Source organism: Mustela nigripes, chromosome 2, assembly GCF_022355385.1.
Source record: "Mustela nigripes isolate SB6536 chromosome 2, MUSNIG.SB6536, whole genome shotgun sequence".
Classification (NCBI taxonomy): domain Eukaryota; kingdom Metazoa; phylum Chordata; class Mammalia; order Carnivora; family Mustelidae; genus Mustela; species Mustela nigripes.
Genome location: NC_081558.1, coordinates 189,479,765 through 189,498,287, shown reverse-complemented (window position 1 = coordinate 189,498,287; position 18,523 = coordinate 189,479,765). Strand labels below are relative to the sequence as shown.

At 36.7% G+C, this 18,523-nt stretch overlaps 1 protein-coding gene and 1 pseudogene across 7 annotated transcripts in view; both read left to right on the top strand.

Moving 5' to 3' along the window:
- The window catches only part of ROBO2 (roundabout guidance receptor 2), a 1,305,913-nt gene that overhangs the window by 528,795 nt on the left and 758,595 nt on the right, over positions 1-18,523 (top strand). The window lies entirely within an intron of this gene.
- LOC132010264 (enolase-phosphatase E1-like) lies at positions 802-1,373 on the top strand (annotated as a pseudogene).

Below are 18,523 nucleotides of genomic sequence, written 5' to 3'. Positions count from 1 at the left end.
CCAAAGTACTCAGCCAGCTTGTGATAAAGCTTATACTAATACGTAGTAAATGGTAGTGTAGGACTGCAAAATTTTCTTTCCTAGGAAGAATTGTAATGTATTTAGAGATTAGATATTTTTATTTTACTTTTCTTAGTATTAAATGTTCTTTCAGTCATGAAATTAGGTTGGGAGATGACAAGAGATTTTTTAATGATTTCTTAACAAAATAAAAATTGGAAACATTGTGATGGTCCCAGGGTTAAAGAGAAAAAGATTTAGTTGCAATAAAAATGTCAGTCTGGACAATCCTAATCTCCATCATTACTTCCTCAGGCTGTAGAGACAGTATTAAAGAAAGCAACACCTCATCTTAGGATTCATGTGGGTATTTCTGTTGTTGTGGTTCCAGAAAAAAACACTTTGGTCACCTAATTCTTATACATTGCACAAGTGAAGTTGCTTCTGTTATCTGATGTTAAATTAAATAAGTTATGAGTTCTGGGATGTCTCATGGTCTTGACCATGTGGCGGTACACTCGTAAATGGTGCTGCTTACTGTTTAATGAGAGGATGGAGAAGGGGTCAACTCGGTCTGTAACACAGAGGATTCCTATGGTGTGACTACTCCCGCCATGATGAATTTCAAGTGACCAACATGAAATCTCTTCACTGAACGTGATCCTGAGAAAAGATGTGCACAATCAGCTGAACAAGCTATGCTGGTACAAGCTTTAGAAACCACTGCCCCAATTTATCTATTTTAGTTTTATTCGTTTAATTATCAGCAGTTTCCATTTGGTCACATCTGCCACATCTGGGAATGGAGCAGATGACCTGCAGCGGATGATCCAGGCTGTGGTGGATAACGTGTGCTGCCAGATGTCTCTGAAGCAAAAGACCAGAGCGCTCAGATAGAGGCAGGGCTGTCTGTGGAGAGCTGCCTTCACAGCTGGGGGCATGAAAACAGAGTTTTTTGAGGATGTAGTTCCCGCAGTCAGGAAATGGACTGAGGCTGGAATGAACAGTCAGGAAATGGACTGAGGCTGGAATGAAGGTGTATATCTTGTCTTCAGGAAATGTAGAGGCCCAGAGCTATTATTTGGTCATTCTACAAACTGAGATATTCTTGAGCTTGATGATGATCACTTTGATACCAAGATTGGACGTAAAGTGGAGAGAGTTACCAAAAGATTGCAAACAGCCGTCGCTGCTCAACCATTAACATCTTGTTTCTGACAGACATGTCTCTAGAGGCCAGTGCTTCTGAGGAAGCAGATGTGCATATCACTGTGGTAGTGAGGCCTGGCAGGGCCAGACCATTGGATGATGAAAAGTCTTACCACAGCCTCATCACCTCCCTTGGAGAATTGTACCTGCCTTCCTCATCCTAGAGGAGTGTGAGGAAGACTAACCTGTTCTCAGAGTTGTCCCTGTAGTTTAGTTTTATTCTACTGGTAAAAGTAACTTACTTTATTTTTTTTTTAATTGTTTGTTATTTATTTATTTGAGAAAGAGAGAGCATGAGCGGCCAACTGAGCAGGAAGCCTGCCCTGGGGCTTGATTCCAGGACCCAGAGATCATGACCTGAGCTGAAGGCAGATGCTTAACCCGTGGAGCCACCCAAGAGCCCTGAAACTAATTTATTTTAAAAACACATACATACAGGGGTGACTGGGTGGCTCAGTGGGTTAAAGCCCCTGCCTTCAGCTCACGTCATGATCTCAGGGTCCTGGGATCAAGCCCCGCATGGGACTCTCTGCTCAGCAGGATGCCTGCTTCTCCCTCTCTCTCTCTGCCTGCCTCTCTGCTTACTTGTGATCTCTGCCTGTCAAATAAATAAATAAAATCTTTAAAAAAATAAAAAATACACATACACACCCACATGGATATGCAAATGTGTATATATATATATGTGTGTGTATGTTTACATTGCCTTCCACAGGCACCTACGTGAAAAAAAAATCTCAATTCAATGAAAAGAAAACTTACTTAAAGATGCTTTCTATGCAAAAGTTGTTTGAAACCACAATCCTAACCCTTATTGAGGGCAAAATGTAGCTGATAGAGGAATTACGGCAATGCGGATCAGACATATTAGGATTCCCAAGTTGTGTTACAGAATGGAAAGGTAAGTTTGAGAAGTTATTCTGAAGCCTTTTTATTTCAAAACTGGGAGTAGTTCACAGACTTATTCCTATAATAATTCATTTCTTTTGTAAATTATCAGTTAAAAAATTTCAATAGCAGAATTTCAAAATATTAGCCTCCTTCTATACAAAACCCAAAGTTACTTGTTTCTACTCCAGGAGAGTAAAACTGGGGAGGAAACTCATTTGAGCCTTGAGGAAGCAAGCATCATTAACTGAGGAAACTTACTAATCATCATGGCACTCCCAGAAAGTGTTTGCTTTACCAATGAAAAAGGGGCATTGATGTAACAGCTAAAACAGGAATATGGTTCTTAATGTTTAACAGAATAGTCCTAGTCCTGCCAGTTGTTAATGATTATAGATTTTATAGTTATTTTACTAAGTGCTTTTTAGCACAGTTTGAAAATACATGCTATTTACTGTTGAAAAAGAAAAGGTTTACTAAAATCATTCCATAAAAACCTTCTAAAAGAGGCCTAATAATGTAATATTTTCCTCCAGAATGGGTGTAAATTTCATAACAGCATTATTTATCAAGGCTTGATCCTAATGGGATGTCAAATTAATTTCATGTTGTGATTAATAAAAAGATTTTCTTCTTCAAAAAATGAAATAAAATAAAGTCAAGGAAATATAGTAGGCATCACATCTACTGTATCTACTCGGAGTTCAGTGTGTAGTGTAGGTAGTGATAGCAAGCGCTCTCTTCTTTGGAAAAATAAGGGGAGAAGTAGTATTTTTTTTTTCCAACTCCATGTGTTCTTCCAAACTTTGATTTTTTTTTCATGGCCATATCTGTATTGTATACTTCAGAAAACAACTAATTTTGCAGCTAACATTAAACATAGTGATGGTTAAGAGAAATCAAAGTCTGTAGGCTTCCATCTCCAGCTTTAAAAAACAAAAATGATCCCAATATAAAAGAAATCCCATATTAGAAATAAAAATAATGCATTAAATTATAAATACTAATTTCAAAATGTCATAATGTACACAAGTTTTTTCAAAAGAAAGCATTAAAAACTATTTATTCTTTATTATAGTATGATAGGATAATAAATAGTATATTTAACATAGTATTGTGGTGGGAATAATAAGTTGATGTATGACAATTATTTAGAAATAGGTAGTTAACGATCAATTAGTATTTATTGCTGAGAGTAGTAGAAGCTATAAATTATCAAAATATTATGTTGTTCTTTTGTCTATTATGTTGACAAGATTAAGTTATGACAGTAATTTGGAAATCACTTATTTTGTGCTAGACACTATGTTAGCTCCTGGGATACAAAGTACTTTATCTTCTAAAGTTCTTACTTTGTGAAGATTCTATGATTTAATGATAAAAAGAACTATATGTAATCTTATTGATTGAACAACTACTATAGTTTGAATCTGCACTAAAAACTAAGTAGAACACAAGAACACAAACTGGAGGTGTCCCACCAATATGTCTTTGGCCTTACTTCATCATTGAGCTCTACAGATTTTTCCAAAAGCCTGGGAGTTTTGGCTAATCAGAGCAGACAAATACGCCAACTCCCTCCTTTGCAAAACTGGGATAATTCTGAAGTATGCATTTTAAACTACATCCAGAATTTTCCTCACAGGACTACGCTTTAGTGCCCATAGTATCTGTCTTGATAATACTTTTCACTGTGATACGTAACATTCCCTATTTCATTCTCCTGTTGGTGGTGTTCATAACAGTAGCTCAAGTAAACCACCTACATTCTAATGCTTGCCTTGGGGTCTCTCTGCTTCCAGGCAACTCCAAAACAAAACACTAGACTAAATTTACAGTCTCACAGGGAGATCATATACAGAGGTTAATTACCCATGAAATTTTAGAATATTATGGCAAGTAGTACTGCCCTCAGAACAAAAGTACCTGAGTTCCTTGTCCTGATTCTTCACAATCTAGTTTTGAAATAAGAAAACTTCTCTTCTGTGGACTCAGTTGTCTCTTATTTATCAAGTAAGAGTTTGAATGGCGGAATGATGGAGACTATCCTCCTAGGCTAACTTTATCATTCTAAGTTTGTAAATCTCCAGAAGGTTTGCTTCCGTAAATGATCTGTCATAATTTTGAAAATTAAAGTTTGGGTACGGATAGATATTTCTTAGGAACCTGTAAAGTTTTGTGAATGCATTCACTCTCTCATTCATTTATTCCACAGAACTTATTAAATATCTATTCTGCGTACATCACTATAGATGTACATTATTAATAGGCAGCTACTAGCCACATGTGACTAACTTTAAATTTAAATTAATTAAAAGTCAATAAAATTAAAAATTCAATTGTCAGTCTCTCTAGTCACATTTTAAGTGCTCAATAGCCATTATGTGTCTAGTGCCAACTATATTGTATGGCACAATTATGGAATATTTCCCTCATGGAGAAAATTATATTAGAGCTGCTTGGAATGATGAAAAAATTAAATCTGACAACCAGCCTTCAAGAAATAATACATAAAAACTTCAGTAAAATATGAATATACAGTTGGGCATAATTGATATTAAGTGAGTATTTTCAATCACATATTTTAAAATCATTTATACATAAGTCTTCAGGAAAGGATTCATGGTAGATAATCTGAAGGTTAGTCAGAAAAGCAGACTGTTACAGACTTTAGGGGCATTTAAATAGAAATGGGTCAGGGAAGTTCTTTGAACATTGTTTAGACTTAAGTTAACAGAAAGAAACAAACTGTAGAGTAAAATTATAAAATAGTCAAATAACACTGCTTTAAATATATCTTTATAACTGCTAATGTTATAAGAATATATAGATGAGAGTTACAGAAACAATTGAAAATTTCTGTGTCTCTTATATTTCAATTTTCTTACTTGATGTAAGTGGAAATGGTTTATAATAATAGAGCACTTTCAGAAAACTTGCTTTTTGCATTAGGTTCTTCAAATTTCATATAGGTTGTCATTCAGGTCTTTCTAATTTGCATCCACCACAATACCCAATAGTAATTTAGAAATACCTGTTGGATGATGTCATAGGTAATTATCACTCCTCTAGTCTTGTAATCTTTCTTTTGGAAAATATAATATAATATAATATAATATAATATAATATAATATAATAAAAATAAGGTGATTTAAAACATCTCTATAATGCCCAACATAGTTTAGTAGTGTTTACATGTGTAAATTTCCTTGGGTTGGATTTAAATTCTCCCCAAGCTCTGTGACCTTGAGCAAGATAAGTAAATCCCTCTTCACCATACTTTCCTCATCTCTAAATGAGTTAATAATATTACTTCTAGGGCTGCTTGGGTGGCTCAATTGGTTGAGCATCTGACTCCAAATTTCAGCTCTGGTCATGATCTCAGGGTCTTGGGACTCAGCCCCCAGCCGAGCACCATGCTTAGCAGGGAGTCTGCTTGAGATTCTTTCTCTCTCCCTCTTCCCCTGCCCCTCCTCCCCCACACTTGTGCTCTTTCTCTCTCAAAATAAATAAATAAATATTTAAAAAAGAATAATAATATTACCTCCATTGACTGTAAGGAAGTAAGTGAACTAAATAATCTAAAAACATTTAGAATAGTGCGTGGCCCAGAACAAATTCTCTATAAGGGCTTGTTTGTGATTATTGTTACTGTTCTTATTGTTGTTTTCAGATAGTCATTAGGACATCATTAGAATATCTGAAATCCACTACAAATAAGACCTGAGTTAAGAAGTCTAGCTGTATGATCAGATACACCAGTAACACTATCATTGATAATGAGTGAGCACATCCCTTTGTCCCCTTAAGTGGGATACCTATTACGAAGTGCTTCAGTTTACCTATCAGCTACCTTTACTCCTTGAAAAAACTGGGGGGAAAGGTATTTTGGTAAATGCCTTGATATCCAAAGTAGATGTTATGGAATATTAATTCCCATCATACCCTATAAATATGGATTTTATAACTTCATCTTTCTGCATTTATTAATTAAAGGGAGATTATATTTGTTACCCAGACATTAAGTAAAGTGCTGAATCTAAAACCTGTACCCTTTAAACCTAATCTTGACCTCTTAATAGCAGAGACTCTCACTGCCTTGTCTAAGAAGAAGCTCTGTATGTTCTAGATGTGCGTTAATTATGTTGATTTGCCTAAAGGAATGTTGTTGAGATCATGATGTCATCTCAAGGGTAATGGATGCTTCAGGGTTGTTGAATATTTAATTTGTCAGAAGAGGTCAAAGGAAAGAGATGTTATGCTATGTTTCAAATGTTTTAAGACAGAGAATATGAGAAGCTCAAACAAACCCATAAAAATAACTGATGGAAACCTCCATATACACAGCCCCAATCTGAAAGAACAGTGATATTGTGTAAGAATAACATATGTATGGTGTGATTAAATATCTTTCATTATAGTGTAGTAATTATAAAATTTACATTAGCCAATACATCTATATACTCTGCCAGTGTATTTAGCAGTTGATGTTGTAGTCACTCTTATTATTTTTAAAGTGTCATGATTATTGTAAATATAATACTAAAAGAAAGTTCATATACATGTACATAAAAGCATTATCAGCAGTTTCCTGGGAAATATATATTAGTTAAATTTAGAGTAATTGTTAAGTAATTGTGTGCATTTGAAGAGCTAATATCTTTGTTTATTTCTGGATTGATATATATTGAATTTGTATCTTAATATCAAGCCCCATCACACCCTTGAAAGTAGTATCAAGTAATCTTTTTAAAAACATACAACCTCCATGTTGTTACTCTTTAACTCTTGGACTATAGTAACACTTTCTTAATATTTAAATATTGTGGTTTTCTTTCCCCCTGAACAATTTTTTCAGAGATGACAGAAATGTTGCCAAGATAGTGAGTAAAAGGAAGCGGGTAAGATGGCCACTTGGGACTGTAAATGTATTGCTTTTCAGAAGTTACTTGGGCTTAGATTATAATCACAAATTTCAATTTAACACATGTACTTATTCTTGAAGTCTTGTTCAAACTGGTTATTAGAGTCATTCTTTGTACAGGATTTGAGAATGAAAATGAATGATACTTAATTTCTACCTTGTGTCATTATTCAAATAAGGTTTGTCATCCCCAGATTCATGGAGCATTAGGGATCCATGGATGGCCTTGGAGTGGTTACGATAAATAAGTTCCCTGAATTTATTGCAAATCTGTGGGTGTCTGCATGTGTGCAATTTTGGGAGAAGGCCAATAGTATATTCAAATCTGAAAGTGTAGCACTGGTGGCAGAACTTTGAGATATGAAATATAGCCCATTGGATTAAAAAACTAAACAATGAAAGGCCACTGGAAGGATATTCCCTAACTGTTCATAATGCACAACATTTTAATCTTTAGGATATGGTTGTTTATTCTATGTCTACCTTAATCCATACTCTTTTATACTGTGCCTTACTTTTGAAAATGAATTATTTGCAATTAAAATTTTATTTCTTAAATTATTTATCTAGTACATTTACATGATAAATATCTTTAAAATGCAAAAAGTCTTAGGATGAAAAGTGTATATTCCTATACCACTCACCTAGTAGAGATGAGCATTGCTTTGAGTCTCTTGCCTACCCTAGACTCCTACATAGATGATAAACAGAAAAAAATAGATTCTATCTCTCTGGGTCTTACATTAAAATTAGAGCATATTATACACAATTTTGTGGCTTGATGTTTTAATTTTAAAATACACTTTAAGGGGCATTTGGGTGGCTTAGTCACTTAAGCGTCTGCCTTCAGCTCAGGTCATGATCCCAGGGACCTGGGATTGAGCCTGGCATCGGGTCTATGCTCTGCACAGAGTCTGCTAGTCCCTCTCCCTCTGCCCCTCTTCCCCACTTGTGTGGTTTCTCTCTGTCTCTCTCAAATAAATAAAATCTTCTAAAAAAAAAATACACTTTAAAGATCAGTCCACATTAGTACATACAGAACAACCTCATTCTTTCAATGTCTTCAAATAATCCATCGTGTGGGTGAACCATAATTTATTTACCTGTCCCCAATCAATAGACATTTAGACTGCTTTCAATCCTTTTCCTGCTACAAACTGTGATGCGATGAATACTTTTGAATGTAGAAAACTTTTGTATGTTTAGTTCCTTGAAATGGAGTTGCTGGTATGAATGGCATATGCATATTTAATTTTTATATGTTGGATGAATTATCCTCCATAACAAATGTTAGCAAATTTTCCTCCACAGACAACATTAACTTACACTTCCACCAACAATGAATGACTGTGATAATGCAAACTTTTAAGAACTCAGTGCCATTGACTTTGGTTCTGTCAACCAAATCGATGTATTGGGAATATATTCAGATGACTTCTAGTTTAACTTGTTGGCATAGTTGGGGAAAAGTAACATTTCAGACCTCTGCAATTGTCTTCAAATGTCTTGTCTTGTGGAAAAAAATGCCACGATTGCTGTGCCAAATAAGATTAGTTGAAATCTTAGGACTATTGGATGTTAATACAACCCAAAGTCTTCTTGGCCTAATAGTTGCATTACTATTTTATTCAACTAATTAACATGAAAGAGCCCATTCATATTAAATATGTATTTATTTAAGCCATAAACTAAAAGGGGAAATAATTCTATAACTCTTCAAAAGATTGTGTCAGAGAAAGGCATCTAAAATTGTGTCTTTAGAAAGGCATCTAAAAGTTAAGCCAAAAAACATCTGAACCAAACAAGAATCAAATTGTATGTGAGAAAATAATGAAATATATGAAGTGTAGTTTTTACTCCTTCTGTGCATCCTCTCCTTGGCTATAAATGAAAGTGCTGAAGTGCTTCAGGAAATGTTATGTTTTTGTAGCATTCCAACCCTGGTAATAATCAGGAAGCACTAAAAATGCTCATGAAAACTGTGTTCCACAAATTAACTGAAATTCACACATGGTTAAGTAAGTAACCTAACATGCCTAAACAAACATTTTATATGGTTTCTCATTACTAAACCTTGAAAACAAATCCACTGAAGTAGTTTGTTACCATCCATTTAAATGATATTGTCTAATTTAATCAAAAGCTTTTCTTTAGGGCAAAATAGTTCAGTGTGTGTGTGGATGTTGATGTGAACGTTGCTGAAGAAATGAGGCAGACGTTCTAAGGATGACTTGGATTGTTAATGAGTATCTTTACACATAGCTTTACCATGACAAGGTGATCAATGTTTGGTTTCCCTGTCCTCCATAAACCACAAGACATAGTGCTGATTGTGGATACGGAGTTCAAATCTCAGACCTTTGCAATCTGCAGGCATAAAGCTAATGTTTTCAAAATATCAAAGAAATAGGTCTTTTTTTGGTAAGATTGCATAATTCCAAGATCAGCATCCATCTGTGTATATATTTTTTTCTCTTAGCTTATGTTAATAGCTTTATTTGACAATTTAATGTTTTCCTTTTTCCTCCTAACAGCAGGTGAAAGAATTCATAAATCTGCCATGAACAGTTGCCAATGAATATTCATATCTAGGATGTCTGATTGCAGCAGTTTGACATTTTTATTTGATTTCCATCAAGAAAAAGAAATGCTTTGTCTCTTAATTCGTAATGCATTCTAATCGGTTTCTGCACATTATACCCCTGGTTAAGTTATTGTAATTGTCAGTATCAAACAACTAATTTACAAAATAAGAATATTTGTTATGGCCCAGAAAAAAATGTGACCAACAATTATTCTCACAAACTCATTGAAAATACTATGCCTTTGAGTTTTATTGGGTAATTTGTATTTAAAAAAACAATGTCCATACTGAGGAACTTCATTTCTTATCCTAAATGTACTTTCTATTGAACGTGCTGATCTCTCCTGTTGGATGAGCTGATCAGGTCTCTAGTGATGTAGGAGTCTCAGGAGTAGGTAACATAAGCTTAGCGGGGTCTATTTCCTGTGGCTCATGGTTACGTGATTAAGAAGACATAATTGGTTCAACTGGAGACAATACAGGTTTGGTACAAGTTTAGTTGGTATTTGTGGTTATCTTAAAAATCCAGACATTCACAGCAGCAAGATTAATTTTTTAATGAAGTGCCTTTCAATTGTCCTGCTTTAGGACTGATCATTTTCCATAGTGTTTCTTAAGTTAAAGCTACATAAGACTCATCTGGAAAACTTGTTAAGATACAGATTTCTGAGCCATCACCCTAGAAATTCTTATTCTCTAAGAATTGGGTGGGGCCCAATAATTTTTATTTCTAAGTAGTTCTTAGGTAGTGATGATACTGATCTACCAGAGTGTATTTAAATATCTTATGGTGCTGGCTCTCTATTGGTCTTCTATAAAATATATGTAAGTCTTTCAGATGAAAACACAGTATGGCAAATGATTAAGAAGCCTATACTGGCAGACAGATTGCAGGAATTAAATGGGGGAGGAATGTTCAGAACAACATACACATCCAACAGTTCAACACAGTGAATGTTTTCTTTAATCTGGATTCTGCATAGTGTTGTTTACATATGGTTTATATTATATGCAAGGAGTTAAAAACTAAGAGTAATTTATTTTTTAAATCCTCTTATGAAGTAGAATCTGCATTCCCCAGCTCCATTTTTTTTATTGAAAACCTGAATATAATGGAACATAAATTAATGAATCTCTATTCTTAATTATCTATGAATAAAATACAAGAGAAAACTATCTTAACAGATTAGAAGAGAAAACCATGGGAATTAGAGGGCATTTCCCTAGCCTGTTACTGAATTCAAAGGATTTATTTTTCCTTACAACTTATGAAATGCTGATCTCTTTGTTTTGCAAAGTAGACCCATATTTTGATTTTTTTTAAATTTTAATACGTCTTCACTATCAGCAATAATTTTATTAGCCCATTGGATTTACACACTGACTGTGAATAAGAGTGGGTTTTTTTGTTTGTTTGTTTTTCCCCTGTGATGGTGGTGGTAAGGGTTGTTTTAAGCAGTAAATTTTCCCAAGACTTTGTGAGAAACCCAAACTTCTTAACTTGGTTTCTCTACCTCAGTATCATCCCTTCCAGGGGTTTTCAACTCTGTTTCCAGGCATTTTTCTGAAACACAAATATGACCATGCAATTTGTTGTTACTTAAAATCTTTTGACAGTCCCATTGCTTTCAGCATAAAATGAATATCTCTTAGTCTCTCTCATCATTTGACCCCAGCCTACCTCTGTAGCTTTATAGCTAAACATTGTGTACTCCACTCATAAAAAAGCAATTTGAGATTCCTTAAAAATACCATGTATGCTCAAGCTACCGATCCCCATCCCTAAAATGTCTTCATTTCTTATCTTTCCCACTTAATTCCTATTTGTCTTTTTAGGACTCAGCTCATTCTTCTACTTCTTTTAAAAATTTTCCTTTGTGGCCCAAGTTTCTATTAAGTCCCTATTCTCAGGATCCATCTACATACTTCTAGGGTAGCAAGGAGCTGCCCTGTTAACCCACATTTCTGTAGGTCTTAAACCCCCAGAGAATAGGAGGGTGCCACACATAGCCCAGTTTATCACAGTGCCAACAGATAATGGAAACTCAATAAAAACGTTTTTAAAAAGTTTTTACTTTTTATTTTTAAAAGTATTATTTTTTAATTATAAAAATGTTATTTTTTTGTTAAATTTTTATTTATTTATTTGACGGGCAGAGATCACAAGTAGGCAGAGGGGCAGGCAGAGAGAGAGAGAGAGAGAGAGAGGAGGAAGTAGGCTCCCTGCTGAGCAGAGAGCCCGAGGCGGGGCTCGATCCCAGGACCCTGAGATCATGACCTGAGCTGAAGGCAGAGGCTTTAACCCACTGAGCCGCCCAGGGGCCCTAAAAATGTTATTATTTTAAGGGTTATTTTTAATTATAAAAAGGTTATTGATTTCTAACCATGTCATGAGTAATGAGAAGTAAGATGTTGATATCTAAAGTTAAACTGTAGAAGATCTTCTAAGAACTATTACAGTGTTTTGAATGGGAAGGTGACACAATACACACAATGATTTAGGAAAACAAAGATAATGAATTTAAGCTGTTACAGTAGCTTATATGTGGGATAAGGAAGATCTACGCGTGTGTGGTATTAATGTTGTGAAATAGGGAGAGATATGTTGAATGAAAGCCTTGATAACCACATGATTTCTGGCCTGGAAGATAAGCGGTGTAATTGGAAATAGAGTGAGGAGAAGGAGAGACATTTGTCTCATGAGGGATGATGGGAATTTTGGAAAAACCAGATTTATGTAAAGGTCAATGGAAATCAAAGAAGATCTGTAAGCAGTTAAAAATTAGACTCCATGGTGTGAATGGGGTTCTGAGTTCGAGATTTTGAATATGGGTATCAGTTGAAATAAAAACGGGGCCGACTTCATGAGCACTGAGCATCTACTTTGTCAGGTAAGACCAAAAAGAGGTTAGAGGATAAAGGGCCGTGGTAACAGAGAAAAAAGAGATCCAACCAAAGAATATATGGCTTTCAAGAGAGAAAAGGTAAAGGTTACCAAGATAATGAATGTGCAAAACTTCTAAGTCTTTGTGTGCAATAGATTTTTAGTCATGTAAAGTTTAACTTCTACAGTTTAACTTCTAGATATTTTGAAGTTTTAGACACATACAGAAGTGAAATGTCCTTGTGACTAGCCCACATGGATTATTTTGCTGAGTGACTTTTCTACTGTTCTGCTCTTGGCTTACACCCAAGTACCCCAGTCCAAGTAGAGTGTGTGCAGCAGCACTGTCTGATGATTCCTGTTTTCCCAGAGCTCTGTTCTTCCCTTGTATCCCAATCTTCCCCCATCCTTGTCCTTGGTACCTCTCCACTTCCTGTCTCCTACATTCTATCTGCCTTCCTGCCCCTGCCTATTACTTTACATCTCTCCCAAGAGCCCCACCATGGGGGTCTGTGAGGATGTGGGAAGACCACATGGGAAAAGCACAAAGATTTCCCATAACTTCACTGAAACTGCCTCAGCCACAGTCTCTAGCAACATCTTTTCCCCACCCCGCCAGTGGTGGCCATGCATCTTCTCCCTGTTCCATTGGCTAGCATATGGCAGTTAGACATTCTTTGGCCAGCAGAGTTGTGATCTCCTAGACCACTTCCTTTGTTCACAGAACTGCCTTGCTGTTTAAAATTAAGTGTGACTCATCCGAACAATAAGGAAACCAGATGTGACATCTGTGGCAAGTCTACCTCTCACCACCACTGAGATATTTGAATGTGAATGCTATTCATCATTGACTGTGTTGTTATTATCTTGTATTACAAATGATATCTCATGGTTCCCGAAAGAATTGCTTGCCTTTGTGTAGCGATTGGTATTATAAAATTATTTTGAGTAAGTTATTTAGTTTGATATACAAACAAGGCTTTGATCTAAGGACAATTATCCTAATTTCACAAGAGACGTGACCAAGATCCAATGTGGCTGAGTGATTTGCTCTCAGTGACATGCACGGATGTGGCATGGCTGACCCCGAGCTGGTATTTTTCACATGAAACCAACTTGATAACTTGTAGTTTCTTCATGTTTTCCCTGATGATAATAAATTTGTGGAGCATAGTCTCTTCTCAGAGGCTTTTTATTTCCATTTTTCATGCAAAAATACTGTTTCATTAGGGCCATTTACAAATAAGATAATTGAGAGATCGTGGTTCTCAGGAGGAGTTCTGTCCATGAGTTTGGGGCAGAGCCAATACTTGAAGCCAAACTTCATGATAATTATCCCGATGTGATTTTTATGGTGGATGCTGTCTTCTGGGTCCTTTTTGGTTTTGTTCCTTTTCTTGGCTCTCAGAACATACTTGAGGATGCATTATCTTCAGGCAGTCTTTATTTGGTACTACTCCTGAAACATTGAGAAAATTCACATTTCCGTGCTCCTACCCCATAGCCTATTGTCTGCCGCCTTTCCTTACTACTTGGCCCTTTAGTCTTCCATCTTTGTTCCACGTTTTCAGATAGTCTGATGACTTCTTCACTACATATGATAAATCATACTTAATTCTCTATGATCTAACAACAAACTTTTTAAAAACCCTTTGTCCCTATTTTTTTTCTCAGACTCTCACCTTTAATTCACAGATGAATGGTATGCCCTCCCGCCCCACCCATTTTTTTAAAAACAGAGCTTTTTTTAATGTGTGTGTGCATATGTGTGTGTGTGATAAAAGGAAGGCATGGGCTTTCTCATCAGTCCATCCATATCAAACTCTGAGCCGCCATTCAGCTGAAGCGGTTCTCGTTCTCGGCAAAGTCACTGGTGACCTCCAAAATGTCAAATCCGGTCAGTGCTCTTTGCCTCTTCCCCTGACTTCTCTGTAATATTAGTAAGAGCCAATAACTTCATTATTTTCAAATTCTCAGCCTTTCTCTGCCCTGATAGTATAACTCTTTGAATATCTCCATTTTGAGAAAATGGGGTAGAATAGTGAAGAGGAAGGGCACTTAGAGCCCCCTAATGGACACCACCACTGACTGTGTCATATTGAGCAACTTAGTAACTTCTTTGTGCCTACTTCCTTTAAAATGGGGGTAATAAGGGCCACCTGGGTGGCTCAGTGGGTTAAAGCCTCTGTCTTAGGCTCAGGTCATGGTCTCAGGGTCCTAGGACCGAGCCTAGCATCGGGCTCTCCGCTCAGTAGGGAGCCTGATTCTCCCTGCCTCTCTCTGCCTGCCTCTCTGCCTACTTGTGATCTCTGCCTAATACATAAATAAAAAATTTTTTAAAAATAATTTTAAAAATGTGGGTGATAACAGTACTTCACTTATCTGCTAGGTACTACTGATAGAGTTGTTTTGAGGATCGAAAGTGTTAATACATGTGAGGTACTTATGGTGGTGCCCAGCATCTAGTACAGGCTGTGGGAATGACCCGATTACTATTGTTACCAGGGTCAGCCTCGCCAGCACCACCATCATCACTGTTGCTTTTTTCCCTTTCCCTCCCCCTCTCTTCTTTCACCCACAGCCTACACACTGGAGCTCCCTACAGCTCCCTTTTCTGCTCTCTTATGTCCTCTGAGTGGTCTCCAAGACCATCATATCTATTGCCAAGATGCCATGTCCATTTCACGTATTTTTATGCCTCTCAAATTTTTATGTCCAGCCATTCACACGAATTCCTTACCAGTATACTTCACCACCTACTAGACCTCTCCCTTTTAAAGTCACTCCAGTATTTTTAACTCAAAATTTCTAAATCTTGAAGTTAGTATCTTTCCCCAGAACATGAATTTTTACTCGGTAATCATCCAAGCTAGAAATCTCTACTTGCTTTTCCTCCTTGCCTCCACTTCTAACTGCTATATCACTCGGAAGAGATTTTATTACAAGTGAATGGAGACCTCAGGTAGAAAGGGCTTACATATGATCATTTATTTTGTTTTAATTATATCTTCAGAAACTCAGACTCTTGTAGGTCACTTTTCTACCTTCCTAAAAAGGAGACTTCAAGGGAGCTCCAGCCATCATGCCTGTAGTTCTGAAAGCAATTAAAAGAAAGAGATTAAAAAAAGAGAGAAAGAAAGAAAGAAAGAAAGGAAAAAAAGGCAAACCTTCCCTCTTGCAGGTAGGAGTTGTTCCCTGAAGCTGCTACACAATATACATCCTCTTTATCCCATTTGCCAGAACTTGGTCACGTGGTTAGATCCAACCACAAAGAAACCTTGGGAGTGATGGGTGATTTTGTTTTCTTCCAAAAATTGACATAGAAGATGAGAATAATTTTTTTTTGTTTTTTTTTTGTTTTTTTTTAATTTTTTTAAAATGATTATTATTATTTTTTTATAAACATGTATTTTTATCCCCAGAGGTACAGGTCTGTGAATCGCCAGGTTTACACACTTCACAGCACTCACCAAAGCACATACCCTCCCCAATGTCCATAACCCCACCCCCCCTTCTCCCAACCCCCCTCCCCCAGCAACCCTCAGTTTGTTTTGTGAGATTAAGAGTCACTTATGGTTTGTCTCCCTCCCAATCCCATCTTGTTTCATTGATTCTTCTCCTACCCACTTAAGCCCCCATATTGCATCACCACTTCCTCATATCAGGGAGATCATATGATAGTTGTTTTTCTCTGCTTGACTTATTTCGCTAAGCATGATACGCTCTAGTTCCATCCATGTTGTCGCAAATGGCAAGATTTCATTTCTTTTGATGGCTGCATAGTATTCCATTGTGTATATATACCACATCTTCTTGATCCATTCATCTGTTGATGGACATCTAGGTTCTTTCCATAGTTTGGCTATTGTGGACATTGCTGCTATAAACATTCGGGTGCACGTGCCCCTTTGGATCACTACCTTTGTATCTTTAGGGTAAATACCCAGTAGTGCAATTGCTGGGTCATAGGGCAGTTCTATTTTCAACATTTTGAGGAACCTCCATGCTGTTTTCCAGAGTGGCTGCACCAGCTTGCATTCCCACCAACAGTGTAGGAGGGTTCCCCTTTCTCCGCATCCTCGCCAGCATCTGTCATTTCCTGACTTGTTTATTTTAGCCATTCTGACTGGTGTGAGGTGATATCTCATTGTGGTTTTGATTTGTATTTCCCTGATGCCGAGTGATATGGAGCACTTTTTCATGTGTCTGTTGGCCATCTGGATGTCTTCTTTGCAGAAATGTCTGCTCATGTCCTCTGCCCATTTCTTGATTGGATTATTTGTTCTTTGGGTGTTGAGTTTGCTAAGTTCTTTATAGATTTTGGACACTAGTCCTTTATCTGATATGTCATTTGCAAATATCTTCTCCCATTCTGTCAGTTGTCTTTTGATATTGTTAACTGTTTCCTTTGCTGTGCAAAAGCTTTTGATCTTGATAAAATCCCAATAGTTCATTTTTGCCCTTGCTTCCCCTGCCTTTGGCGATGTTCCTAGGAAGATGTTGCTGCAGCTGAGGTTGAAGAGGTTGCTGCCTGTGTTCTCCTCAAGGATTTTGATGGATTCCTTTCACACATTGAGGTCCTTCATCCATTTTGAGTCTATTTTCGTGTGTGGTGTAAGGAAATGGTCCAATTTCATTTTTCTGCAAGTGGCTGTCCAATTTTCCCAACACCATTTATTAAAGAGGCTGTCTTTTTTCCATTGGACATTTTTTTTTTAAAGATTCTATTCATTCATTTGACAGAGAGAGATCAGAAGTAGGCAGAGAGGCAGGCAGAGAGAGAGGAGGAAACAGGCTCCCGGCCAAGCAGAGAGCTGGATGTGGGGCTCGATCCCAGGACCTGGGACCATGACCTGAGCTGAAGGCAGAGGCCCAACCCACCAAGCCACCCAGGTGCCCCTGTTTTTGCTTTTTTAATTTCAACTTTATTGACGGTATAATAGATGTCTAAAATTATATGTTTTTTCAAGTTACATCATGGTGATTATACACATACATTCTGTATGTGTATAAAGACTCCTCCTACATAATTAATGAACAAATCCATCACCTGACATGTTTATCTTTTGGGGGACTTGATGAGTGGTCTCCAATATCTATTATCTTATAAATTATAACTTTACAGTTTCTCACATTTTTCCTTTACTACATTTCTCATTTTCTCCATGGCCCCTGACCTAGTTTAATGTCATCATTCAAAAAAGAGCAAATGCTATGAAATTTGGTCTCTACATTACTAATAGAGTCAACTTCATAGAACACAGGCCTGATCATGGAAACTCTCATCTCAAATTCTTCATTAACTATCCCATACTATAACACTGGCATTTTTTGTTAGAAGGGCAAAAATTGTACTTAGTAATGAACATCAACCTAATTATGTAAACTTAGCTCCCAACAGTCTTTGTAGCTTGTCTTGCAGCCACATCAAATTATTTGCAATCTCTTGAGGTTGCTCTTCATTTATTTGTCTTTGTGGGTTTGTACATGCTATGTCAAAAGAGCATGAAATTTTTTCCTCCCCTTCTATGTCCTTCAAAATCAGCTCAGACATTACTTTCCTATTCGGTTTTTTGTTCATTTTTTTTTTTATGTCCTTCAAGATCCAGCTCAGATATTACTTTTCTAGTTTTGCTGTTGTTGTTCTGTGAAATCAGGGTGAGTTACTCACTTGTACCTTCATACCCCATACATCGCTTTATCTTTTATACATCATACATTGTAGAGAAGAACTTACTCTGTTGTAAGAGGTATTTTAAATATCTATTTTCCCCTCTAAAACTGTGAATGCCATGGGTACCTGTTGGTCTTGCCTATTCATCTGCTATATAGATACAGAATTGTAGGTACTCAATAAAAGTTTGTTGAGCTCTTAAATATCTGAAGTTAAATTTATTAGCATACATAATTATTATAATAATGCATGTTATGCCTGTAAAGAAAATAATCACCTCGGGTGCCTGGGTGGCTCAGTGGGTTAAGCCGCTGCCTTCGGCTCAGGTCATGATCTCAGAGTCCTGGGATCGAGTCCCGC